Here is a 14,198-nt window from a genome sequence, read left to right as displayed (position 1 = left end):
ATGGGCTTCCCTATACTCGCCTCCCATTTCTGTTTGAGAGTCGTCAGGGGTTCCAGACCTTCGCAAAGCATTCGGGAATGTAGGCAGGTGACCGCCTTAACCGTACCCGCCGCCATTACCACATATTGGCATGCCATCGTGGTGTGCGGTTCTAACTGCCCCGTCTTCCAATGTTTCCGCATTGCTGTAGTAACAGCCATGTGAAATAGGAAACCTCCGTCAGGAAGGCCAAATTGGTCTTGCAGCGCCCGGAAGGGTAACAACTCACCATCAGCATACAAGTCGCCCACCATTTGTAACCCCAGCTCCTCCCAGTCCAGTAGCTGGGACCAGTCCCCTCCGTGTGGTAATGCTGTCAACATGCCTAGAGGGATTTTGGGTGCATATGGATGTGCCACTCTTGCCCTCTTTTGGCTATTATTCCAGCACACCCTCAGGGTCTTCTCCTCCAGGGTTAAGTTCCGGGCCACCAGGTGCTGCTGCATAATAATATAGGAGAGGACATGCCTCTGTATCCCCGATCCATGAGCTTGTTCCGGGCACCTAAATTCCCGTGCTATATTCTGTGTAAGGATCTGCAGCTGCCGCCAGGTAATAAAGTTCGAAGTTAGGTACTGCTAGTCCCCCCAGCGATTTCGGCCTCAATAGCGTATCTAGTGCCACCCGTCTCCTTCACGTCCCCCACAGAAAATCAATGGTAAGCATCCGTAATTCCCGAAAATACCGAGGTGGCACGCAGAGCGGGAGTGTACGGAAGTAATAGAGTAGACGTGGCAAAGCCACCATCTTGAGCAGTGCAACTCTCCCCAGTACCGAGAGGGGCAGGGTTGCCCAAAACGCCATATTGCCCCTTAATGCTCTGATGCAGCGCCCTATATTCCCTTCCAACATATCTTCCGCCTGGGACTCCCAAATAGGTGAAGCACGATCACTCTCATATTAAATCAGTGGCTAGTTGCGGTTTGGGCATGTCTGACCTTAAAGGAAAGACACATGTTTTAGTCCAGTTCACATGGAGTCCCGATAGCTTACCAAAGTCCGACAACATGCTCACCGCTTCCGTCAGTGCGACCGTCGTATCCGCCAGGAACAGCAATAAATCATCCACATACAACGAGATGTAGTGCGGAAGTCCACCACAGACCAGGCCATCATACGCTATCCCCGGTCTGGCGTAGATCGCCAGAGGTTCTATCGCTAGCACGAACAGCAGGGGCAAGAGCGAGCACCCCTGTCTCGTGCCCCTCTGCACCGGATATTCCTGCGATACGACAGCGCCCAGACGCACCCTAGCAGCAGCGAAGGAATACAAGACCTTCGTCCAGCGTCTAAATCGCTCACCTAATCCAAAGTGTTCCAGCACCTTATCTAGATATTCCCATTCAAGGCTGTCAAACGCCTTTTCTATATCCACTGATAACACAGCTGGCGTGGCTTCATCCTCTAGGTCACTACCTAATACTCTTATAAGGCGACGGATATTAATCGAGGTGTTCCTAGTTGGTATGAACCCTGCCTGATCCTCATGAACCAAAGCAGTCATGTGGGACATTAGTCTTGTAGCCAATATGCGACTCAGTACTTTGTAGTCCACCGTCAACATAGACAGCGGTCTATAGGAGGTCACATCATCACCTTCCCTCCTGGGTTTCAACAAGGGGACGACCAGCGCCACCCTCATAGATTCGGGCAGGTGGCCCAGCTCCAGCGCCTCATTATACACCTCCTGCAGCTGGGGCCCCAGGGTATCAATGTATGTCATATAAAATTCTATGGGGAGACCATCCACCCCCGGGGTCTTGTTCCTGGCCATGTGTTTGATCGCCCCCCTGATTTCAGCTATAGTAATAGCCTGACCCAGGGTTTTTGCGTCCTCCTCCTCTAGCCGCGGTAGCTGAATCCCCATCAAGTAGCCCTCAATATCCAGCGTATCCGCCTCCAGGTGACTCTGGTATAGTGTTGTGTAGTATCTTAGGAAGCGCAAGATGATCTCAGATTGAGAATAGACCATATTCCCCGACTCCGATCGAACACTCAGGACCGGGCATCCCCCCGGCCTTGGATTCGCCATTCTTGCCAGGAGCGTGCCCACCTTATCCCCCTCAGCATGTACCTTTACCCTATACTGCTTATAGTCATAACTACGCAGCCTTTCTGTCTCAGTGGCCATGAGCTCCCTAGCCGCTAAGAGCCGGTGCTGTAACTCCCTCTGTTCCGGTCTCTGTCTCTCTACCTCCCGGAGTGCCTCCTCTGCTTTTTTGATATCATTTAACACCACTGACCTTTCTCCCGAATGTTTACTTATACAAAGCCCTCTCACCACCACTTTAAATGCATTCCATTCCATTCCTCTAGTGGATGTCGATTTCTTGTTTGTAGCAAAATAATGTTCAATACCCTCTTGGATTTCGGATCTAAAGGCTTGGACTTCCAGGGTGTCTGGGCGTAATCGCCAGGTGGGAACCTCCGCCCTCATGCGCTGCCATTAAAAGGACACCAACTGTGTGTTATGATCCAAAATGGTCCTAGCCAGGTACTCTGAGTGTGTCGACAGGGGTGCTAGTGTCTGAGTGCATAAAATAGTGTCAATTCTAACATGCAGTTCGTGGAGAGCAGAGAAGAAGGAATAATCCCTATCCCCAGGGTGGTGCACTCTCCATATGTCAATCAGCCCCCACCCGCGCTGCCACTCCGCCCTCTTCTTCACAATCTTGCGGACATGGGAGTTCCCCAACGGGGGGTGCGACCTATCTAGTGTTACATCTGTAAGTGAATTAAAGTCTCCACCCATAATCACTTGGCCTGAAAGAAGATGTGCCAATTTTCCGGAAATGACATAAAAAAATCGGGGTTCGTCTGTATTCGGTGCATATATGCTACATAATACCTCCTCTCTGTCATACAATCGCCCTGTTACCGCCACATATCTTCCCTCTGAATCCCCGCCCGCACCCATACTAACACCCCCCTGGCGAACGCAGAATAAGCAGTGCCAAACACCTGACCTCTCCATCTCCTCTGCAGCGCAACACATTCTTGCTTAGTGAGATGGGTCTCCTGAAGCAACGCTATCTGGACTCCCCTCCTCAGCAAATATGCATGCACCTTGTGACGCCTTGATATAGTATGTAATCCACGTACGTTCCATGTAATACATTTCAACTCAGGTAATGTTCCCATTACAGCTCTCCCAGACTACTTCCACCCTCATGGTTCGTGTACCCACACCAGCGCTGCCAAACCCCAAACACAAAACACCCCAAAAAACTTCCATAACCCTCCCCCCCAGAACAGGTCCCAATAACACATTATCAGTCCCCATCCAAACTACCCTAAGAAATCACACAGTACTATCCTGCAGTAGCCACTAAAGGCTGCCTTAAGGGCAATGGGGTTGGTGGTCCGGCCCCGACAGGTGGCAGCTCCCGCGCCAGCCCCCAGCCCTCAACATCCCGCAATAATAAGGCACAGTCATAGAGTTCACAGTCGTTACCAGGCCTTCCAGTACCACCATGTTCAGTTCTTCAGCAGTGAGACTTAAGCAGAGGTAAGCAACCTACAAATCATCAGCCGATCTAGGCGTCACCTCCGGGCCTTTGGTGCTAACATCATCCGACACCTCTGTGCCAGAGCGTCTCCCTTCTTCCTCGGATTCCGTCCCCTTAGTCGAGTCCTCTTGCTGTGAACCAGTTATCGCCGCTGTAGCCGCCAAAGCTCCTTGTTTATCAGCCGCTATCTGTGCACGCTGCAACGCCTGCTGTAGTCTGTTTTTCTTGGGGAGGCGCTGTGATTGGCGTATCCGCGGTGGCTTGGGCAGTCCATCTTCACACTTGCCCCTACGATCTGTGCCTGCCCTGTACATTTCGAGCCAAGACCAAGCATCTTCAGGTGTCAGGAAAAACTGCGTCGACCCATCCAGTATCACCCTTTGTTTGGCTGGGAATAGTAGCGAATATTGTATGCCTTCATCCCTAAGCTCTTTCTTCACAGACAAGTACGAGGCCCTACGCCTTTGTATCTCCTGAGTATAATCCGGGAAGATCGTTACAGCGCTATTGTCTACCTGGAAAGGACCCGTTGAGCGTGCATTTTGGATCAGTAGATCCCTGTCTTTATAGTGAAGGACTCTGGCCACCACAGGGCGGGGAGGGCGGCCCGGGCGGCTTGGCTGGGACCCTATGTGCCCTCTCGAGTGTGAAGTAAGGAGAGAGGCCCACTGGGGCAACAGCAGTCTTGAACCAGCTCTCCAGAAAAGCAACCATGTCTGTCCCCTCAATATTTTCGGGCAGGCCTACGACCCGGACGTTGTTGCGTCGGTTACGACTTTCAGCATCCTCAGATCTCTTTTCCAGTGTCTCTAGTCTCCTCAGTGCATCCTCCAATTTGCGTTCTACCATGACCGCCCTCATCGCTGCCACCGATGACATCCGAAACCTGATGGACAACGGAGAAACAGCGGCCCTCATCCTCCTGGACCTCTCTGCGGCATTCGACACTGTCTGCCACCGCACCCTAGTGCAGCGCCTCGGCAACATCGGAATCCAGGAAAAGGCACTGGAATGGATCACCTCCTTCCTCAACGGAAGAACACAGAGAGTCCGCCTACCACCGTACAAGTCAGAGGCCACCGAAGTCATCTGCGGCGTCCCTCAAGGATCCTCGCTGAGTCCCACCCTCTTCAACGTCTACATGAGCCCCCTCGCGGCCACGCACGCCAACACAACCTCAACATAATCTCCTACGCCGACGACACCCAGCTGATCCTCTCCCTGACCAACGACCCCGCCGCCGCCAGAGGCAACCTGCACGAAGGGATGAGAGCTGTAGCCGAGTGGATGACGACCAGCTGCCTGAAACTGAACTCAGACAAGACGGAGGTCCTCATCCTGGGCTCCTCGCCCTCCGCCTGGGACGACTCCTGGTGGCCCCCCGCCCTGGGCACCGCACCCAAAGCGACGGACCACGCACGCAACCTGGGCTTCATCCTGGACTCCTCCCTCTCCATGACCAGACAAGTCAACGCCGTCTCCTCGTCATGCTTCAACATCCTACGCATGCTACGGAAGATCTTCTGGTGGATCCCCACCGAGACCAGGAAGACCGTCACCCAGGCCCTTGTCACCAGCCGACTGGACTACGGCAACGCCCTCTACGCCGGAACCACCGCCAAGCTCCAGAAGAGACTCCAGCGGATCCAGAACGCCTCAGCCAGACTCATCCTCGACATCCCACGTAACAGCCACCTCTCCGGACATCTGAGAGACCTGCACTGGCTCCCCGTCAACAAAATAATCACCTTCCATCTCCTCACCCACGCACACAAAGCCCTACACGACCAAGGCCCGAGCTACCTCAACAACCGAATCAACTTCTACGCTCCCAAGCGCCACCTCAGATCAACCAGCCGCGCCCTCGCCGCCGTCCCCCGCATCCGAAGAGCGACAACAGGAGGAAGGTCCTTCTCCTACCTGGCCGCCAAAACCTGGAACTCCCTCCCGACCGACCTGCGCCTGACCCAAGACCACCTCTCCTTCAGGAAGAAGCTCAAGACCTGGCTGTTCGAGCAGTAACGGCACCCCCCCTCCCAGCGCCTTGAGACCCTACGGGTGAGTAGCGCGCTCTATAAATGTCTTGATTGATTGATTGATTGATTGATTGATTGATTGACCACCGCTGGTTTGAGGTCCTGAAGGATCGATTCTGTGTCCTTCCTAGTTTCGAATGATCCGCTCTCAGGAGCCCCAGCCCCGTCGCAACTTGAGTTATGTCCTGATGTAGGGACTCCTTTGTTGCCGTTACGGCTTCTAGAATTTGATCAAGACGTTTGTTCAGCCTCTGTTCCGAGGTCGTGGTCTCATCTTCCACTCCGGTTCCGTGGGCTCCCGCGGGGTCCATGGCGTCCTCTTTTCTGCCGTTGGATTTCATGCCTTGTGAACACGTGGCCCCCTCCTCGCCACCCAACTCCGTCCAGCGCAACAAAGCCCTTGCCAACTACCCTTGGATTGAAGATCAGGGTCGAGACCTGCGCGATCCACTGGAGACCCACAACATTTAATTTATCACGCTATAGCCTCCACGCCTCTCACTGTTCATAGAAGCGGCGTACTCCATCACCTCTCCTCTCGGTTCGCTCTGGAGCCCCTAACCACGCAGTTCCCAGTATGGCGTTGTGGTTACCCCGGTCCCAGCACCTCTCTCCCGATTAAAGTCCACATCCACCGCCACTCCGCTCCGTGGGCAGCCCCCGACCCTCCAGTGAAGGACTCCAGACCTCCGTGCCGGCACACACTGAATCACACTGATCTGGGCTTCCACCTCGCCTCCGGTGCAACTGCGCGATGAACCCTTGCTGGTCACTGGCTGCTCCCCTCCGCACTCCTGTGCACCCGTTGATCATGGACAATGGCGGCCACTCCCCATAGCTCGCCGCTGCCTCCTCCAGGCATCACCGCGGTCGCTCCCCGCTTGCGGCACCCTATTCAGCCCTACACGGCCCCCGGCTGCCCAGCGCTACGAGCCTGCTCCCGCCCCCACCTCCGCAGCGCCAAGATCAGGCCCGCAGCACCGCACTCACCGGCGGCCCCAGGAAAGGACCCTCAACTGCCACAGTTCCATTCATCCGGCACTGGAGCTCTGCTGTAATCGCTCTGCAGTTCGGTTCGCTCCTGGTCCCCAAGTGTCCGTCTCAGGACCTTCGTGGACACACTTCACTGCCGCAGCTCCCACGGTGGTACAGAGACGCCTCTATCCGCAGATCCGCCCCAGCGCCTCCGTCGTCATTGGGCAACACCGTGGACCAACCAGTGCCCCACTCCCGGGCCGCGACGGTCTCCTCGGCGATAGCGGGCAGGGGCTACGAAACCCAGGCCATTACCAGCGCGGGCGCCATTTTAGGTCCTCAATCCTCTCGGCAACCCCTCTTCCGTGGCGATTTGTGACCTGCCACAACCTGCGGCAACCACCAATTTTTGCACGGAGCGGCGGACCGCCTGCCGCGCCCCCTCCGCAGTCGTTTCGCCAGAGCGATCCCCAGTACACAGCGAGTAGGGGGTCACGGACTAGCTCCCGCGGGCGAGTCCGGCCGCCATCTTAATGCTGTTCCTCCTACTTCACCCACGGAGGCAAAACCTCAATTGAGGGGTGCCCGGAGACACCAGACTGCATCCCGGTGGGCAAGAAGGCCTCTGAACTCGTTCCGACGTCCGTTCCTGCCAATATCACCGTAACCCAGGCAGTTCTCCGGATAATCGGCGGTATCAGGCACGGAGCTAGCTGCTCACGCCGCCTCCGCCATCGGCGCCCAAACCACGCCCCGTTATAACATTGATGCATGTGCTAATTACATTTTCTTTAAAATATTTTGTAATACAAATTATATATTTACTAATTTTTGTCGATGTGGTTGTTTTTGTTGATGTTGATGTTTAGTTGAATTTTGTGGCAGCTGTAGAGAGAAAAGTATTTGTTAGCTCTGTTTAGTATTTTATCATGTTTTAAAAATTACAATGAATTTAGTTTATTATAGTTTTTTATATTTTTAATGATGGTGAGTTAAGTATTGTGGGCAGGCACGGCCGGTAGTAGGTGTAACTGCAGGGCGGTGACGTAGGGAGGGTGAGGGGCAGGGTGGGGGGTTGTAATGTATGGATTACGGACTATAACAGGTAAGTAAACTTATAAATAAATAAAACGAATTTCGTTGTGTGCACTGCATCACCAAATGCGATGCAGTGCACACAACAAAATTTGTTTTATTTATTTATATGTTTACTTACTTGTTATAGTCCGTAATCCATACATTACATCCCCCCACCCTGCCCCTCCCCCTCCCTACGTCACCGCCCTGCAGTTACACCTACTACCGGCCGTGCCTGATTGTGGGCTTTAAATGTTTCTTCCATACTTTCTTGGTGTATTTATTATGAATTGTTATCTGTGACATTTAAAGAACAACATGTAATTATTTTAACTTAAATACATTTAAAAAGTTATAATATTTATAATTTGCTATAAAGTTATGTTCTTACATGTGTGTTAGAAAATTCGATATAGTTGTTTATGTAGTTCTTCTTTCCTCTCTGTTCTCTCTCTTGCAAAGTAACACTCTCCCCCCTTGTTTGGCCGATATACTGTAAAATTGTGTTAATGAATTCCTTGGGGCTGATTCACAGAACTAATCTGAGACAAAATCCTAAATGTACTACTTTTGGTATTCACAGAGGGCATTTAGTAGTATTAAAGTTAGGATTTTGTCTTAAGTTAGGAATTTGTCTTAAATTAAACTTAAGTTCAACTTAAGTTAACTTAAGTTTTTCTTAGGATAAAATCCTAACTTAATGCAAAATCCTATCTTTACTACTACTAAATGCCTTCTGTGACTACCAAAAGTAGTAAGTTTAGGATTTTGTCTCAGATTAGTTCTGTGAATCGGCCCCCTTGGTTTTTTTGTGTTCATTTAATTAGTTCACATTTTCTATAGGTTTGTTTTAGTTTAGTTTAAATTTATTGTTGGTAATACTTTTTTTGAATTTTTTAGCAGCTACTTTTGAATTAGTTTAACATATATGTGTGGCTTATTCAATGTTTGTATTTCTGTTATCTATTGTTGTATTTTGACTATATTTATAACTAAATGTAATTTAGTTTACTTATAGCTGATATATATTCATTTTAGTTTATATTCAGTTTATTGGAAGTTTAGGATTTTGTCTCAGATTAGTTCTGTGAATCGGCCCCCTTGTTTTTTTTTGTGTTCATTTAATTAGTTAACATTTTCTGTAGGTTTGTTTTAGTTTAGTTTAAATATATTGGTGGTAATACTTTTTTTTGAATTTTTTAGCAGCTACTTTTAAATTAGTTTAACATTTATGTGTTGCTTATTTAATGTTTGTATTTGTGTTATCTATTGTTGTATTTTGACTATATTTATAAATAAATGTAATTTAATTTAATTATAGCTGATATATATTCAATTTAGTTTGTATTCGGTTTATTGGATATTTATTTTATTTGGTATAGTTAATAAATATTATTATTTGTGTTAGTATTATAATAGTATTTTATTTAAATGTTTTATAATTTTTTACATATGTTATAATTTATTTTAAGTAATTGGGATAAGTAATTTTAATTGATACATTTGAATATTTTTTCTTAATGTTAACTCTTCTATGTTGTTTATATATATTTTATCAATATTTTTGTAGTCGATATTGTGGATATCGATATTTTTGTTGTATATGTTTTATTTTTAATGATATCGATATTTGTGTTAGCTATATTTATGTTGTCGATATTTTTATAAACGATACTTTTGTTGACAATATACTTTCAACGCTATTTTTTAAAACCTAGTTTAATTATAGGGTGTCGATATTTGTGTTTACAATATTTTTATTGGGATATTTTTGTAGGACGAGGTTTTTGTAGTTGATATTTTATCAGTGATCCCTGCATGCACAGAGCAAGACATAGATTTGGAGCCTTATTGCTTTTTCATCAATCGTTATTCTAAGATTGCTAAATAACATTCCTTTGAGTAGCAATACAATGTTTATTTTTATGGCAGCCCCAATTATTGTATCACATTTCAATTCCATAGTTAACGGGAGGATTTAATAACACTTGGTGCCTGGTTTGCATCACAAAAGTGATGTAAGCCTGGTGCAAAGTGTTGGTTTGGGGTTTGCTTTCAAAGGAAAATCCTGGATTGCATTGGATAGTAGCCTTAAAATAACACACAGTAGCACTATGCACTACTTTGTGTCAAGGAGGCATACTATGGGTGGTCAGCGTACCATGGCTGGCACATGGAAATTTCCATGCACCTATCAATGGTTTTGAAGCTAATCCCTATCTACTAACGTTGGTAGAAAGGGATTTGCATCGAAAAATTACAACTCTGCTAAGCAGGTGTAAAGTCGGGTAAAATAATTATTTTCTCTAGACCATTCCAAATGTGTATGTGTGCGGCACTGTGCAGCACACATACTAAGTGATAAAGTGTTAAACTTCGTAAATGCATATTATTTGTTGCTGTTTGCTGGAAGGGTACCCCTCTAGTATAACACCAATTTTTGACATCCCACAGACATATCCTTACACTATCCTTCAGACACTTCCTTGCACTATGCTGGAAGGGTATGTGCTTATACTCAAGGAAACCTAAGGTAACCCAGTACTAGAGTAGAGAGCAGCAACAAAATATCTTAGTAGATATGTGGTTGTTTTACTCTCTCCTTTGCATACAGCGCAGAGCAGCAACTTTGGTTACTGTGCTGTATGAAAACCTAGTAAATCTGCCCCAACGTTTCTCCAGACCAAGCATTCTTAATGTAAAATAGCGTCCATATGGAAGAATATGACTCCTATACCTTGTAGTCCTCATTGTCTTAAGTAGCATTCCCTATATCATAGTGAGTCACACTGTATGAATCATTGACTGTATGTTATGTTTGTGATTTAAAGCACTCTGACACTACACTGGAATGAGTGAGACAGGGGCTAAGGAGAGATGAGGGACACCATTGGAGGCCAATAGTGAGGGAATCCGTGAAGAAAGAGGTCATTTGGGAGGCTAATAAAGATTGTTGCACTGGCCGCCACCAATGATAAAGCCAGCCCTGCACACACACACACACACACACGTGTGCACACACACACACAGACACAGACACATGCAAACAAACACACACATGCACACACGCATACCCACATACATGCACACTTGCACACACATACACTCAACACACATTCCCATGTTTGTCCTGGTATTGTGGAGTGTGCTACACAGTTCTGTCAAGTTTAGCAAGGAATATTACCAGACATGAACTAGATTTTCTTACTTTAAAAATCTGTTCATTTATTAAAGGTAAAAGAGAGTTATCTTCACTGAGCTATACTAAAACCATTGATGATTCCAATTGCATATTGACTCAGTTTCACTGGTAGTAAATGGCACGTCCAAAAAAAGTAGATGAAGAGCTAATACTATACAGCAATATAACCAACATTTGCCCACATCCACTAATTGCTCATTACTTTTGCTCAAAAGCAACCTGTAAATGACAGATGCATGTCACAAGATATTTGCTATCACTTTATATAATTTGTAGACATAAGGAACACTTGTCAGATCCAATTAAAGTGTAGCTTTAGAACAATCTGAAAACAGTGCATAATTTTTCATTTCCCTCTAAGAAGTCTTATACTTAAACTTTATGTGACCAAAATAAGGCATATTTGATTATACTCACACCTGCCTAATCTTTCAATCTAAGCCCTCATCAAAGAATTTTAAATAATGTTCAGGTTTTGAGTTTTGGAGTAGAATTACCCAATTAAAATTGCTTTGGAATGGGCTGCCAGTGCAGCCTGGCCCTGTTCCTCAACCCCCAATCAACCACCTTTTAAGGCAAGAGGGAAACATGTAATGCTCCCCTCCTGCCAGGCTATATCCTTCCCTTCTCTCAGTCACCATCCCCAGGTGCGTTTTTCCAGGCATTCATCTGGGAATATTTTGTGAGCTTCCCCAAGATATATGGAGTAATATACTTTGAGTTAAGTGAAGAATCTGGATAGCAGATGCAACTGTCAGAGGCGCTGAAGCTCTTTCTTCCTAATGGGTATTTCACCATCTTTGTCTGAGGCATTTCAGTTTGTCTGCACCAGCAATGCTTACCTGGGTTTGATAGCTCAGCTAGTGAAGTGGTGATTGCTGAGAAACAGGGGTAACTTAAGGGTTCAAGGTGGACAGTCTAGAGTTTACTCATCCTTAATCCAGACAGCGCAGTATTAAGCTATGATCCTTCCGCTGTGGATATTTTCAATGCTGTAGGTTTTGGTAGAAGAAGTACACCTCAACCGCAGCTCTACTGTACTGATGTGGCTGACAGATTATTAAAGCCCTTACCAGAGGTTCTGGAGTCTTTATGGATGGAGATACAAGTCAATGGGTAAGACAATATTAGTACAGACATGGCCTCTGTGGCATGCCAGCTGATAATTCCTGACCCTCCCTCCTTACAACTGCTCTCCCTGCTCATTAATGTATGCAGACTGGCTGCCCGCTACTCCAACCTCTTTTCCAGTCCTTCTCAAAATTACAGCAAGTGACGGGACAGGAGAATAGAAAGGAAAGAAATAGCAGCATCTTTCCAATGGAGGCCTTAGCTGGCACACTCACACACATGCAGTCTAACTTGAAAAGCATGCTGGCAATACATTGGGCAACTATCATTAGGTTTATCAAACCAGCATATTGGCTGGTCAGTTGTGTTTGCAGACTCATAAAAAAGGGGCAAAACAACCCACCTCATAACAAATGCTCCATATGAAAAGTCTAACACAAATATTAATACCGCAACACCTTTTTTATATAGAATAAAACAAATTGTTGTCTTTATTTATAATTTCATAATCAATATTTTAGAACATTATGAAGAAAGCATGATAATTTAGAGAAAAGAGAACTGTCTCACCCTCATAAACTAAAACTCATTACACTCACAAACTTCATACAAACCATTAATACCTTACACATTTTCCTATAACTCATTAAAACTGTGTTGTACCAAGCCTCTTCGACATATGAACAACATAGATCAAGAGGAAACATAAGTTGCCTCAAAGTGCAGTAGCCAGCAAGAAGTAAATCATTATACATTTTTAAATACTATTCAGCCTGAAAACATGTACAGTTCTCTGTAAGACATGTATTCATACAATTTATAATATGTAATCAGTTATGTCGTCTTAGTTAATCGTATTCCATTGCCATGTCAGAGAGGCAGAAGCGCAGGTGCCAAGGTGTTTCCAGACTCATGTCATCAGTTTATGACATGTAATCAGTGTATGAGCACGGACCTGTATTGAAAACCCTGCTACATATGTACACATGCATTATAGCCAAACCGCTTGTCTAAATATATACATGTAGTCCCCGCACTGATGTGGTACTTCTCCCTCATGATGAGTGATGATCTATTCCGTGAACTCCCTGAATATCGAACCCACAATATAAAAAAAATATATTAACAGGTAGTAAGTCTAGATTTTGTTTACATAACTTCACGTTTATGTAAGTTGTACATATATCTTCAATGTAAGTACATGTGGAGTTAGGAATAGTATATCTATTCTTCCCTACATGCACTTATTTTTTGATATTTTGTCCCTTGATATTCTGTCCTGGAAATTCTTGTACCACAATATTGTTGGTGTTGATATTCAGGAGTGCAACCAATATATTCATAGCTGCTTTACAGCTGTGAACGTAGTTTTCAGTCCATTCCCTCAGCCTACTAGAAGATCCCTTATTAGCTTTCCAGTCCACTCCTGTCAATGGGGAAAACAAAGGTGAGTGAAAAGCAGTCTCTGTGAAATATCTAATGTGCCATAAATGACTAGGCCACATCAGGTCTATGGGAACAGGCAGTACCTCACAGCCACCCAAGAACAATTTTGAATTGGCCTCCAGAGCAAAACCTGAATGATTTTATAACTCTGCTTTTTCCTGAAAGCTGATAAGATGCTGATCTTAGCAGAGGAAAACCTTTTAGTTTACTACATTTGAACCAAACAGAAAAAACTCAATCATATGCTTTTCCCATATTTCTGAGAAAAACTAATTTTGCTAAGTTTTGGCTGTGTATTTATGTTGCCTCCAGGGCACTCAAGTAACCATAGGTACCTTTGGAATCCCCAACATGTGGGTAAAAAGGATATCACTGTGGCCTGGTCACCTTTTGTGGAAAATAAAGTTATGAAGGCATAAGTGCAAAGTGCATCAAACATCAACAAAAAGGCTCAGCACTGTGGCGGAGGAAAATCCTCAATAGCTAAGGCGTAAACCTCTAATTTGCAATTAACATTACACTTCTATCACAGCTCCTGTGGTGTTGTATAGCAGAATATTGACACAAAATATCGTCTGACATAAAGATTGTGGCCTAAATATTTTTACAAAATATAACTCCAATGGGTGTAGATTTCTGTTATTGACTCCAATGCAGAGATGTTTTTGTAAACGATATTTAGGATACAATATTGTTGTCAGATGATGTTTGGCCACAATATTCTGGTACCATGCCTCCTGCAGACCAAGAATGTAACAATAATGATGTACTATCCAAAAGTAGAGAGCAGAGTGTAATCCAGAGAAAAAACTCTATCCTCTGAAAGGCAACCATCTATGAGTT

The sequence above is a fragment of the Lissotriton helveticus genome, chromosome 8 (genome assembly GCF_964261635.1).
Source record: "Lissotriton helveticus chromosome 8, aLisHel1.1, whole genome shotgun sequence".
NCBI lineage: Eukaryota > Metazoa > Chordata > Amphibia > Caudata > Salamandridae > Lissotriton > Lissotriton helveticus.
The sequence above is the reverse complement of the archived record's forward strand: the minus strand, read 5'-3'. Positions refer to the sequence as shown.